Genomic DNA, 14,567 nt, shown 5'->3' on the forward strand with positions numbered 1-14,567 from the left:
GATTGGGTTTTTTTCCTGGCTCTTTCTGACTTCCTCCAAATCTATAACTGATTATTCCATTCCTCTGAAATTCCAATGTGCATCAGTGGATGGAAATGTTGATGAAATGGAAACATCAGTGATGCAAAGGTGCTCGGTCTGTGCCAACAGTAGCTCTTGAACATGGTGGGACATGCTTTAACACATTATCATCATTGATCCTTAGTCATCCTTGTGTTTTAATGCTGCTGCTGCTGTTGCTTGACAATGGAACAGGGACAAGGTGTCAGACTATTGTAAGAAATCTCTGTTAGCAGATCTGCTGCCTGTACTATACCATGAAGTGCTCACAAACACCATGTGCCAAAAGCCCAGCAGTTTGCACCCTCAGCAAAGATAAAATTCATGTTATGACTCGCGATACAATGAATTTTGAGCAGAATTAATCCTTACTCAATCATTCAGCAATGAGAAATATTGAGTTGTTTTTCTTAAGGATTAGGAAAATTCTTTTGGAAGGAGACAAACATTTGTCCCTGCTGGAAGCTCCTTCAGCTGTAATGCATCATTGTGCCTGACCAGCCCTAGAAACCTTGGAAAGACAAAATATGTACAAGCTGGTTGTTAAGCATATGTGATATGTTTTGCCTCGTCACCTGGCAACAAAAAGGTTTTTCTAAACAAATTTCACACATTGCCAAAATTCCAACTTTTTTGAAACACGTAAGCTGCTTATTTTTTATTTATTTCTTTCCCCTTTGTCAAACGCAGCCCAAGGTACATCTCTCTCAGAAGAGCAAATGTTAGTATTCTAGCAGGCAAGGAAATAACTTTGGTAAATTTAATTCACTCAGCATTACATACGTCATGTAACAGCATTGGGACTGTATGAAAAGATAGAAAATTCGCTGTCTGTGGAGTGATTCATAGTCTGTCCTACAAGTGGTTTAAAATTAACAAACAAATCGACACCAAGAAACCTTTTATTGACCTGCATTCAGCAAATGAGCATAAAATGAAAAGAAGCCAGCCTGGCTCACTATAAAGTTTAAATAACAAATAAATAATAAAAGCTATGAGGATAGTGAAGGAGAAGCCGTACCATGAGTAGCTGAAGTCACTTGGTCTGTTCACCTGGAGAAGAGTGAGGGAAGTGTCCCGATCCTCAGCTTCCTCAGGAGGTGAAGAGGAAGAGCAGACACTGATCTCTTTCCTCTGGTGACCAGTGACAGCTCCTGGCTGGAGCTGTGCCAGGGGAGGGTTAGGTTGGATATCAGGAAAGGTTCTTCCCCCAGAGGGTGCTGGGCACTGCCCAGGCCCCCAGGGAATGGGCACAGCCCTGAGGCTGCCAGAGCTCCAGGAGGGTCTGGACAGTGCTCCAGGGGTGCCCAGGGTGGGATTTTGGGTGTCTGTGCAGGTCCAGGTTGAACTTGATGATCCCTGTGGGTCCCTTCCAATTCAGGATATTCCATGATTCATAATTTCCGTATCTATATATTCTTTTGAAGGAATATGAAGAGAAGCGAAAGCTAATGATTTTGTGTGTTGCAGAACATTTAGCCAAGAAACGATCACATCACTGTCTGACACAGCTCAAAGTGTTTTGGTTGGAGGGTTATTGTAAATGCAGGCAAACTCAATGGGAAAAAATGATGAAGTTTAATTTAATTTAGAAGGCTGAATTATTTCTTTATTATAACTATGTTAAAATACATTAATATATTATATAAAAGGAGGATGCTAAAACTACGTACTACTTTCTCTTTGACTTTATTTCTAACTCTAACACAACTCATGATCCTCTCTCGAGAGTTTAGACACAGGTGGATTGGATTGGCCATCAGGCTCAAACAATCCTCACTAGAATCCAATCAAATAGTCACTCTAGGTAAACAATTCTCTAATCACATTCTACATAAGAAAAACAAAGAGCAGAAATAAAAATTGTTTTCTCTTTCATTTCTCTCTGTGCACTTCTATGAAAAAATCCCGAGAAAGAGAAAAATGTGCTTGCCACAGACGGTGAAAAAACCCACTGAGATGGCATTTCTCAAGTTTGAATGGAAAGTTTTAAGGACAATACTTCAAATTGCAGTGGAAAAGCTGCATTGCTGCACTCGGGCAGGCTTTAATAACCTCATACATTTGGGTGCCTCCTTAATCTGCTGGCTGTTTTCTCTAGGTCTGCTGCTGGTCATCAATGTATTCATCCTCTGCCATCTTCCTCCCCTGTGCGTGGCAGGGTCAGTGCTGATCCAAGCCAGTGCTGATGGGATTCCAGCCCATTACCACGCCGAGGGGGGCTGGGATTTGGGTGCACAATGGGGTGTGACACCCCTGAGTGAGGGGAGGCAGCTCCTCGTAAATGACGGCGCTCCCGTAATGACACGCGGAGTTTGGAGCAAGCGCTGCTGAGGAGATCTCTTAGCTGGGAGGTAGGAAGGTGATGCCCAGGAAGTAAAGATGGATGATTTCCATGTGGTTCATGCAGGATTTCACCAGTTCCATGCCACCACTACTGGCACCAGCATGACAAAAATGATGGGTTGTCACTGGTTGGGCGCTCCACGATGCAGCCACAAGCACAGCTGGCATTGTGCTGCCAGGAAAGGTGTTGAGATTTTTAATTACCTTAATGGTGAACTAAAAAGTGCCTGTGTTTCTAGTGCCATGAAGAGTGCAGAAACGGGCTGCAAAATGCTAAAACAATGGCAGGCTCCTCGCTGAAGGATGCAGCACATCGTAATAATGCAGCGCGTTACAAAAAGATCTGTATTTTTTCAAAGACAAACATCAAACAGAAGGAAAAAGGTTATGTCACCTTCACCCTCACAGTACTGTCATTTATATGCTATCAGCTCATTAAATTCACATTAAGATACTCCATGGGACTTTAGGAGCTATTAGTGCACCTAAAATGGCATAACAAAATCTCAGTTCACTTTAAGAGAGATGGCATTGCGACATTTTGTATTTCATCACTGAATTATTATAGTCTCAGATGCATTCTGCTGTGATGGTAATGGAAGGAGGAATACTAGAGAGGAAAGCTGTCCATTTGTTTATCCCCAGGGAGAGAAAAAAGAAAGTTTGATAAAAAACTAGAGTGAAAGTAAAGCATTAACAATTTAACCCCTGTAGCAATGCTAAAGAACACGCAGGATTTTTGTATTCTGCTTTTCAGGATGTTTAAAATGAAGAAAGAAGGGAAATTTTGTATGTAGGGAGTTGCTCCAGGCAATGGAAGGTACAGCAAATGTACTGCATGAATGCAGACATCTGAGTCCTTTATAGGTGAAGTCTCTCATGAGAGCCATAAAATACCTTCCTTCGAATCAATTCTCATGGTAAAATTGGTTATTGTGATTAAAGTTGATGTTCTTGTTAGTTTGCTGTTGTTTTTCCCCCCTTTTCTTTCATCAGAAAATAAGTGTGCTCTTCTAGGTAAATCTACAACCTTGTGTTTATAAATCCCATGTGGGATTGGGCATCAGGCATCAGGCTCAGGAAAGAATAAGGAAAAGTGAAGCCATACCAAGTTATCATTGAAGAGTTAATAAATATTTATACTTAAATACTAAAGAAACACTACACTGCTTGATAAATAGTAATTTAAAAAGGATATCTGAATTAATGAATATATATTTATGTTTTGGATCTGGAAAATAGCTTGATCTGAGGATTCTTTTTCTACACAGTTAACAGCAGCTGTACATGAAATACATAAATAATAAGTATTGAAGAGTATAAAATAAGCTAAATTCAGTTTTTGAGGCAAAGGTAATTTTCTTATAAGTGTGCGAATGATCCAAAAAATCGGGAGTGAGATGAAAAATCTTCAGCCACTTTGTGATATATTTTTCTTAATACGATGATGTTGGATGCTGACCTGAACACTGGGAATCTTGGGAAGCAGCACAGTTTGTTCCTGTTAATTAACACAGAGGAATGAGCAGGGAATTTTGTCCAGTCTGGGGCAGGATTTTTAAAGATTTGATGAAGATTTACAGGCCCAATGTTATTGCTAAAGAGCATCAAATTTGAACTTCTCTTCAGGCAGTGGTGGAGTTGAAGCCATTAGGAGTTGCACATAAATGGGGGAACTTAAAGTTTAGGACCATTTGAGGCAAAAATCAGGAGTAGTTGTGCAGTTTTTGGGAAACTGCGGGACATCCTGAGGGAAGATATCAAACCCAAAGAATGTAAGGTGACTGATAGATCCATGTGGTCAAGGTGGCTGAAAATGTCTGTATTTTATGTCTTCTACTCTAGCCTTAAAATGCAAAATCATTGAAATAGTTGGAGAAAAAGTCAACAATATTTAGGTTTATTTGTATATTTATTTCCAATAGAAAAGAGTCAATGTGTGAAGAAAACAAAAGGTTAAACTTTTTTTTGATACTTGCCATATTACCAGTGACATATTCAGAGATGCATATTTAGAAGTCAGTTTTGGTTTTTCCAAGGGAAACCTCTGTGGTCAGAAGAAATTCAAGCCTGGAAGCTGTGGCAAATTTAATCCAAACACTACAGGAGCAGTTGCACCAAGCTCAGAAATTTTAAGCTCCAAGTCATGTTTTGTGACCCCGTTCTCATGGATTATGGGCATGCACTGGCTGAATCCATGAAAACTTGACCATCTATGTAGGAATATAGTTTTATAACCCATTACACCATTTATTTTAAGCTAGATTTAGATTATATATCAATTTAGATTTTGTTTACATGTATTTATTTAGATAGAAGTAGTTCTTGCTGCTCTTAAGAGGCAATATAGTTGTGTAGAAGTCAATTTTGCCATCAATGGATGAATTAAAGCTTGAATTCATGTGCTGGCTCAGATGGAGGATTGCTTCGGATCCACACAGCTTTAAATCCAGAAAATAATTTCTTCCTAGAAGTGCATATCTTGGCAGGGAATATCCTGCAGCAAAGGAGCCCCAGCACAGCAAATTCAGAGCAGAAGAGCCTCCAGTGCTGCTGAGAAGACTCAGCAGAGAAATCTTTGTTGTATTTTTTCCCCAAACCCAGCATAGCAGTCAAGTTGTTGAGAATCACGTTTGGTCCAAAATGTATCAGAATTGATTAAACCTGTCCCTCCCAAAGGAAATGCCAAGGGCAGATGGACCCACTCCTACTCCAGGCTAAGAGCACGGGCTGGGTGCTGTGATGAGGACATGGCAGAAGAGTTGTTTTCCATCCTGTCACCCTTCAAAAACCCAATGTCAGCCTTTTATCTGCTGTGCTACAACTGAAAATGCCAAATAGAAATAAATAAACTTAGACATCATTACCTTAAACCAGAGTGGCTGATTTTACACAAGAGAACTAGTGACTGTAATATTTAAGAGCATTCAGGGATATCTAATTTGCAATCTTTTCATCAGGTTCAAATAATTCATGTTGTTTGCTATTATAAAGTAACTTTTATTTCATATCTCTCTTGGCCACCCAGGTCCTGTTAAATACCTTGCACTGTGTCTTACTGATCTTTAATATTTATTTTATAAGGTGAAGCACAGGCTATCCTCTATTCTTGTTTAACCACCGAAGCCAAAAATCCCCTTCAGTTAGTGAAGAGCTTAATTTTGCACCTTGGTTTTTTTGTCACACCTCATGACAGGGAGCAGATAATCATTACTGCCACTAATGGCCCTGCTAATCCTTTCACAGGTATTCACTGGAACTGCTGGAAGTAACTCTTGCTTTGGCTGATCTAGAGCTCAGGATCTGGGTATTATGTGGTGTGTCAAGGAAAAAAAGGTGAAAAGTTCTCATTGTAAATTGTTTTTACAGACCTGCACAGCTCCGTGGCATCTCCAGGGGGGTTCTGCAGGACCCACTGTGCTCTCAAAAGCTGAAGTTAAACCAACCAGATGTTAAGCCAGGACCTGCCCGGGCTGGTTTGCAGAATCCACCCCACTGTCCCACTCCCATAATGTTTTAATTTCCTCAGTCAGTAATTGGAGAGGACAGGGAGTACAATAAATTTAGCTGAATAAACTAATAATTTTTTAAGGAATCACACAATCATAGAACAGTAAGAAGGGAGCAGAGAGATCATCTCATTCCAACCCCTCTGCCATGGGCAGGGGCACCTTCCACTATCCCAAGTTACTCAGAGCTCCATCCAGCCTGGCCCTGGGCACTGCCAGGGATCTAGAGGCAGCCACAGCTGCTCTGGGAACCTGTGCCAGGGCTGCCCACCCTCACAGCCAAGGATTTTCCTAATACCTAACCAATAACCAATTTGTCAGTATGAAGCCATTTCCCCTTTCCTGTCCCTCCAGCCCATTGTAAATTGTCTCTCCCCACCTTCCTTGCCGGCTCCCTTCAGGTCCTGGCAGGTCACAGTGTGGTCACCCCAAAGCTTCTCTTTCCCAGGCTGAACAACCCCAGCTCTCCCAGCCCTTTTCCCAGCAGAGCTGCTCCATCCCTCTGCTCATCCCTGAATTCCTCCTCTGGGCTCTCTCCAGCAGCTCCAGGTCCTCCCAGGGCTGGGGCAGCTCTGCAGGTGTGGATTGTAAATGCAGGTGAACCCAGTGGGAAGAGATGCTGATGTCTGACTCCAGTTCAGAAGGCTAAATGATTTCTTTATTATAACTATACCATAATACATAATACATTAATATACTATTTAAATAGATACTAAAACAACATACCTACTTTTTCTAACTACCATATCTCACTCACAACTGGTGCCCCTCTCTGAGAGCCCAGCCCCAGGTGGGTTGGATTGGCCACCAGCTCAAACAATCCTCACCAGAATCCAACCAAGCACTCACCCAAGGGAAACAATTCTCCAAACACATTCCACATGAGAAAAACAAGGAGCAGAAATAGAAATTGTTTTCTCTTTCTTTCCTCTGTGCTCCTCTATGAAAAAATCCTGAGAGAGAGAAGAATGTGCCTGCCACAGGTGGGGTCTCACCTGAGCAGGGCAGAGGGGCAGATTTCCCCCTTCCCTGTTCCCTGGCTGTGGTCATCCTTTCCTGCTGGTCATCCAGTGCCAGAGCACAGAAATGCTGTTTTGAGCTGCTTTTGGCACTGACACTCCTTCAGCAGGCAGGAGAAATCCTGACCTGCCTTCCTCCTGTGGCTGCACACAAGGTTCTGTAGCAATAAGAAAATTATTTGTGTTATCTCAGTCAATTAAGGAGTGTATTTAGAAATAATAAGGTGAAGCCCAGAGCTGTAAGGTGTGGTATGTGCTTTAACAAAAAAAAACCAAACAGATTATAGGGATGGAAAATTCATCCCAGCCTGAATGATGAATAGCAACTTTAGTTAAATATGTAAGCAGTAATATTCTGTGAAACGTAGAGTAAAATTAAAAAAAAAAAAAACTCAGAGCAAACCTCAAGTTAAATCAGAAAGGGAAAAAAATAGAGATTTGTGTTTTTTTTTTTTCTGGGGGAAAAATAAATATAAAAGGTCACAGCATGTCTGTAAGTGCTGTGGACGTGGCTGGAGGGAAATGCTGTGTGCAGAGCTCTCCCATGGACTGCAGGCTGCAGCTCAGAGCAGGAACTGTGAGCGAGCAGGCAGTGCCCTGCCTCTCCTCGTGCACTTGTCTGAGGCAGGAGATCCTGGATTGGCATTCCTGGGGGAAAATCACTGCCACTGGTGCTGGGATGCAGCTCTGGCTTGTAGCCAAATCCCCAGCTGGACCCAGCACCACCACAACAGGAGAAATTCTGTGACATTTTCTGGTGTTTGATAATGGCACATTAACATCTTTAGCCGGGGTTGACTCTTGCTTGGGGTTTGGCTGTGGGAAGGAGTTACTTGAGAGGGGCTTGACAAATTAACAGACATCAGGTCAGCCCCAGAAACCAATTTGGTGCACCCTGTGGCAATGGGAAGGTAAAACAGATTATAAGACAGAGAGAGAGAGGAAAAGAGAAAAAAGAGAGAAAGAGAGAGAGAGCAAAAGAGAAAGAAAGGGAGAAAAGGGGAGAGAAAGAGAGAGAAAAAAGAGAAAGGGAGAAAAAAAAGAGAGAGAGAGAGGAAAAGAGAAAGAAAGGGAGAAAAGGGGAGAGAAAGAGAGAGAGAAAAAAGAGAAAGGGAGAAAAGGGGAGAGAAAAAAAGAGAAAGAAAGGGAAAAAGAGAAAGGGAGAAAAAAGAGAGAGAAAGAGAGAGAAAAAGAGAAAGAAAGGGAGAAAAAAGAGAGAGAAAGGGAGAAAAAAGAGAGAGAAAGAGAGAGAAAAAGAGAAAGAAAGGGGGAAAAAAGAGAGAGAAAGAGAGAGAAAAAGAGAAAGAAAGGGGGAAAAAAGAGAGAGAAAGAGAGAGAAAAAGAGAAAGAAAGGGAGAAAAAAGAGAGAGAAAGAGAGAGAAAAAGAGAAAGAAAGGGAGAAAAAAGAGAGAGAAAGAGAGAGAAAAAGAGAAAGAAAGGGAGAAAAAAGAGAGAGAAAGAGAGAGAAAAAGAGAAAGAAAGGGAGAAAAAAGAGAGAGAAAGAGAGAGAAAAAGAGAAAGAAAGGGAGAAAAAAGAGAGAGAAAGGGAGAAAAAAGAGAGAGAAAGGGAGAAAAAAGAGAGAGAAAGAGAGAGAAAAAGAGAAAGAAAGGGAGAAAAAAGAGAGAAAGAGAGAGAAAAAGAGAAAGAAAGGGAGAAAAAAGAGAGAAAGAGAGAGAAAAAGAGAAAGAAAGGGGGAAAAAAGAGAGAGAAAGAGAGAGAAAAAGAGAAAGAAAGGGGGAAAAAAGAGAGAGAGAGAGAAAAAGAGAAAGAAAGGGGGAAAAAAGAGAGAGAAAGAGAGAGAAAAAGAGAAAGAAAGGGAGAAAAAAGAGAGAAAGAGAGAGAAAAAGAGAAAGAAAGGGGGAAAAAAGAGAGAGAAAGAGAGAGAAAAAGAGAAAGAAAGGGGGAAAAAAGAGAGAGAAAGAGAGAGAAAAAGAGAAAGAAAGGGGGAAAAAAGAGAGAGAAAGAGAGAGAAAAAGAGAAAGAAAGGGGGAAAAAAGAGAGAGAAAGAGAGAGAAAAAGAGAAAGAAAGGGGGAAAAAAGAGAGAGAAAGAGAGAGAAAAAGAGAAAGAAAGGGGGAAAAAAGAGAGAGAAAGAGAGAGAAAAAGAGAAAGAAAGGGGGAAAAAAGAGAGAGAAAGAGAGAGAAAAAGAGAAAGAAAGGGGGAAAAAAGAGAGAGAAAGAGAGAGAAAAAGAAAAAGAAAGGGAGAAAAAAGAGAGAGAAAGAGAGAGAAAGAGAGAAAGAGAGAGAGAGAAAAAGAGAGAGAAAGAGAGAGAAAGAGAGAAAGAGAGAGAGAGAAAAAGAGAGAGAAAGAGAGAGAAAAAGAGAAAGAAAGGGAGAAAAAGAGAGAAAGAGAGAGAAAAAGAGAAAGAGAGAGAGAGAAAAGAAGAAAGAATCTTTCTGTCCCTCCCTTTTTCTCTCTTTCTTCTTTTCTCTCTCTCTCTATCTCACTTGGCTTATCCTATTTTTGAGGTGGCCCAAGACCATGCAAATGAGGCAGAGCAGACAGGACTTTTTCAGTCTGTGGTAAATTTTGTGTCTCAGCTCTTGGCCTATAAATTTTCCTGTGCTCTGGTTGCCTGAAAATCCTAAATAAAGCCAAAGTCAGGTTAGTGTGGATGTCTGCAGGTCCCTGCCTTTGGTGGGAATGCTGAGGGATGGGCCATCAGCCGGGCTGGGGTAAGGTGATGGGTGAAAATCAAGCAGACAAAGTTAATGGCACCTCTTGAATATCTGATTTCCAAAAAATCAGAGTGTTTGGCAACTTTTAGACAAATCCACATGAGGTCCTTAGCTCCTTTTTGGATTTTATGTTTTCTGTAACACAGGGTCTCATGTCAGAGGAAGGGTGGCGGGGGCAGAAATGAAGATATTTGTTAAAGTTTGAAGTGATTCATTTCTGAGTGTGGATTTCTCCAACAATTTCTTTCTTTCTAAAGAAGCAGCATGTGATGTGATTCATGTTACAATGCACTCAGACACACTCTTAATTTTGTGGGGGACAGGTGAGGCAGATTTTGGGGGTGATTTCGGTGTTGTGTGCCTCACTTTGTTATGAAGTGTCATAAATAGCCCAACCTCAACCTGGCACCCCTCAGGAAATACTTCTTCTAGCACTGAAATTGCCAAATATACCCATTTTTGTTCTAATTATGTGTTAATTAGACATGTTAGACATTATGTTCCCAGTGCATTGCTCTGGGAAGGGTAGAGGAAACATGGTGGTGCTTATTTGCATGTTGTGGGGAGAGAGATTGTTAATTTGGGAGGAAAAATGCCTTTTCAAAGAGTAAACAGGTAAAAAAAAAAACTTTCCTTTTAGGTTATTTTCTGTGGAACCTCCTTCCTCTCTCTTGGAGGGTCTCAGCACCTCTTAGTGCAAGGATTTTCTCTTGCAGACCATGGTGTGGGTTTTCCTAATAATTATTAACAGTGGTTTAGTGTGACAGGGAGCCTAAAATGTTTCCTTCTAACCTAAATTCTTGGTTGCAGTATCTGGGCATCTGGAGGGTGAGTGCTGTGATGTTCTGTGATTAGACAAGATAATGAAATTTATCTCTTAAACTCTGCCCCTATAAATGTGCACTGCAGAGCCATGAGTGGAAGACCTCTTGGGCTAAAATCTTGGGTTAAAACAAGTTGCAGATAGCAGAAAACATCTGAGTTTAGAAGAGGAGATGAAAATCCATAAGAGCAGTAAAAAGAATGATTACAAATCAATACAATAAAAGAGACAGATTGGAATAAAATAACACAGAAAAGTTTGAGAAAACCATGTTATAAAATCATATAAATCAAGAGTTGACCAGGGTGGCCACGGGTCCAACAGTGGCTTCAGGTCTTGCTGGTTTCACTCACTGCTAGATAATATTTCAAAACATTTATTTGTGCTTGACAAAACCCACCCTGGTCCATGTTTACTGGTATGGACATTTATTAAGCCATAAAAAGCAAAAACCTGCTGTCCTTAAGCCAATCCTGATTGCCAGTAGGGAACTGAAGGTGCAGAGATGAGAGGTGGCCCTGGGGTGCTTTGGAAATTTTGTTTTCTCAGGATGCTTGTTGGTGGAGTGTTGGGAAAAGATGGCTTGGGAGGTATTTAACAAACCTGCATGTGAAGGAAAACACTGTGTTTGTTGGGGTTTTAACTGCGTGCATACATTTTAATTTTGTTTACTTTAAAATAATGAGACATTTCAGTGTCTGGCATGGATGTGCACGATCTGCTTTTAACTCAAATCTGCTCTAAGCACAAATAAGGGCTGCAGCCAAGATACAGTGAGATTTAAAGCTAGACCAGAGGTCTGTCTACCCACCATCCACTCATAAGTATAAAATGATAATAAATAAATCTGATAAAACGATAAAATAAATCTGATAGTGGTTAATTGAGAGATGTGGACAGTCCTACCCACAGATGTTGACCTGGTCCTGAGGTTTCAGTATCTAACCCCTGTCAGGTTGGGAGGGTTTCAGGTAAGTCAGGTCACCCTGGCTGTGTCTCATTGAACCAATAAAATAGGGGTAATTAACTGTGCCTGTGTCCTCTAGGAAATCTTGGGATTTGCTGCTGAGCAGGATATCCCTGTTTTATAGGAAACCAGACAAATTTATAAGTCTGGTTTGTAGTTTAGGAAAAGTTGTAACAAAAAAAAAAAAAAAAAAAAAAAAACAAACAAAAAAAAAGTCAGTGTGGAACACTGATAACAGCTCTAATAAATATTTTTATTTTTGTGGTTGTTTTGATTCACAAAAACAAGCAGGAACATTTCAGAGTTTTGCTAGGCCTGTCTGCTATTCCTGCTTTGGTTATATGTCAGACTTAAATCAAGATCCACACCAGCCAAAACCTGCTGTCTGCTCTCCCTGCCTGACAATATTTGCTTGATGAGAACTTGGATTCTCACTGGTGATGAGAGAAACTGTTCCTGAGCTCATCTGTGGGTGCAAGAACTGCCTGAAGAGCATCCAGCAGCTCTGCAAGGTCTGAAATGAATCTGTCAGTGCACTGACCTTGCCTCTGCCCTTATTCTGAGTGTATGCATTGCTAGATATCAACAATCTAAACAGAGCTAAAACCCTAAGCAACCAAAACATAAACAATCAAAACAACAAATGCATTTGTTGCATGAGCTGACAGCACCCGTAATGTCACTGGACAAATATGTAAATACTGACCTAAATCCCTTTGGTGCTGGCTTTAAATGTTGGAGCAGACAGCAGCTCCAGCATGGGTAGCCCAGGGTCTGCCCAGGAACCTCGGTGCCCACATGGGTGCAGAGCCCTTCTCCTCCTCCTCCTCAGACTCCACAGGAATTCAGGGAGCCCTGCTGGAAAGAGGATTCCATTCTTGTGAATTTTAGCACCACTCATTAGCATTCAATTAATTAAAACCAAGCTTCTAATATCTTTTGCCCAGGTTCAAAAAACAAACAAACAAAAAAAAAGACATCTGAATGTGCAGAAAACTGGAGTGCTGACCCATTTCATCAATTAGCTGAACATTAATTGCATTTTTTCCCACTGACTTTAAGAGTTGTGGATCAAACCAAATGTGGTAGTCTTGGTGGAACCATATTTTTGCTGCTGAGCCCAAAAGACTTTCCTAGGTGTTTCCTGCAGTGGGGTGATGAACATGAATGTTGTTTTCCATCAGGGAAGTGATGGAAGCAGGATAACAATGCCTGGGCAGGACATTCCAGCCTCCCCAAGCTCAGGTTTTGCAGCACCATGGAAATTGATATCAAATGGTATCAATTGATAACTCATTTTCAGCCCTTTGGCTGAGCAAGGGGTGCTCAGTTTTGCCAGCACTGCCAAAGAGCAGGAGGGGCTGATGTGGGTCAAGATGATACTGAAAGGCTGGATGGATTTCAAATGTTTAAACATCCAAGGAATGGTTTTTAGCAGTAATAATGAAAATATCTGCACTGTACAGTTAGTTGGGACACAATTTTCTGTGTCAGCACTGTCCAGGTTAGTGTATAATTACCTGTGTCCACATAAATGAAAAAAAAAAAGCAGCCAGTTCATCAAAATCATTAAGTATTTAAGCAAGCCTGTCTTTATATTGCAATAAAACTGACTTTAAATAGTTTTAAAAGTTTCTTTTCCCCTCAGATGACAGGTTTTTTTGGGTAAGGATTAGACAACTGCTGATGCTAAAAACTCTGTATGAGTTTTTAACTTTTTCTGGAGCACCTCTTCCTCACCAAGGTGGTGCTCACCTCGAGGCAGGCAGCATTCTCTGACTCCTGGGATCTGCTTTATGCACAATATTAAGTATTTGTGGTAGTTCCAAAGGCTTGACTCGGGCTGATTTCAGCAGGAGCCAGGCAGCTCGCTGCCTTCTGGGATCCGTGATGCAATTTACTGTGTATAAAACAGCCATAATGCCATTTACCTGCCTCAGTGAAATTTTATGAGGATGAAACTAAAGCTGGAATTTGTCCTTATGAGTGTTTCTGACAACACACTCTTCATCAGCTTTTTTGGGAAAGCATTTTCAGTTGCTGTGCTGTGAGGAGATTTGGAGGGAAGCAATTTATTGTGATTTTAAGGGAGCTGAAAACCAGAATTTAACATTCTCTATTGATGTTTGCAGTGTTTAGAACTTCTGTGGGTGGCATTTCTATTTGGAATAATTTTAACAGTAATTTGGATGTTTCTAAATATGATTGGAAGTGATCATAGAATTATAATATGGGTTGGGTTGGAAAGGACCTTAAAAATCATCCATATCCACCCCTGCCATGGGCAGGGACACCTTCCACTGTCCCAGGTTGTTCCACTCTTATTTTGGTCTGTGATAGTGAAAATAGAATAAAATCCTTTTTTACAGTGTTACAGGGAGACTCTCCAGGGTCTTGTGCAGATTCATGTTTGGAACCTTGCTGTCAGTTCTGTAATTTCACCTCAGTTCTCCTCATTTTCAGTATCAGCACATGAAGGAAAAATAAAAAAAAAAAGGATTGTTTAAACACACGTTCTCTCCCACTGAAATGACAGGTACTTGCTAAATAAAAACACAATAAAAAACAAATAGTATTTGAACACTTCAAATATTTGGTTTCTCATATGATTATGGGAGTGCAGCAAGTCGCTGCTTCTCTCTAATACTGAAAGTAACATTTTTAATAGAAGTTCTGTTATCTGCTCTTGTGTAATTTCTTCTAAAACACTAAATAACCAAGGAAATTTTTCATTTGTAATGTAATTTAATTCTGGATTTTATTTTTGATTCTGCTCGAGGTTAACTTTGATGTTTTCAAAATGAATTTCAAAGACCATTTATTCAGCTAATTTTGAAGGCAAAAACAGACTGAAACTTTTATCCCAGTTGGTAAGCAGCTATCCCCTAGTTTTATTCAAGTTTTCACATAAAAATGCCAGTCGGGAATAAAACTGACAAATATATTCAATCAAAGATGGAATATTTTTTTTCCTCTTAAGTTGCAAATGGCTTCATTAAAATAAAAGCACCACCTTAGGGATTGCATAAAGCAGAATATTGGTACCTAAATGGTATTTATGACTCGGCTAAATGTAAAGTGAATTAAAATTTAAAGGATTATAGTCAGGTAGGCCAGAGAGGAATGTCCATTAAGGAGATGAAAGAACCTGCTGTCCCCAGCG

Source organism: Lonchura striata, chromosome 8 (genome assembly GCF_046129695.1).
Source record: "Lonchura striata isolate bLonStr1 chromosome 8, bLonStr1.mat, whole genome shotgun sequence".
Classification (NCBI taxonomy): domain Eukaryota; kingdom Metazoa; phylum Chordata; class Aves; order Passeriformes; family Estrildidae; genus Lonchura; species Lonchura striata.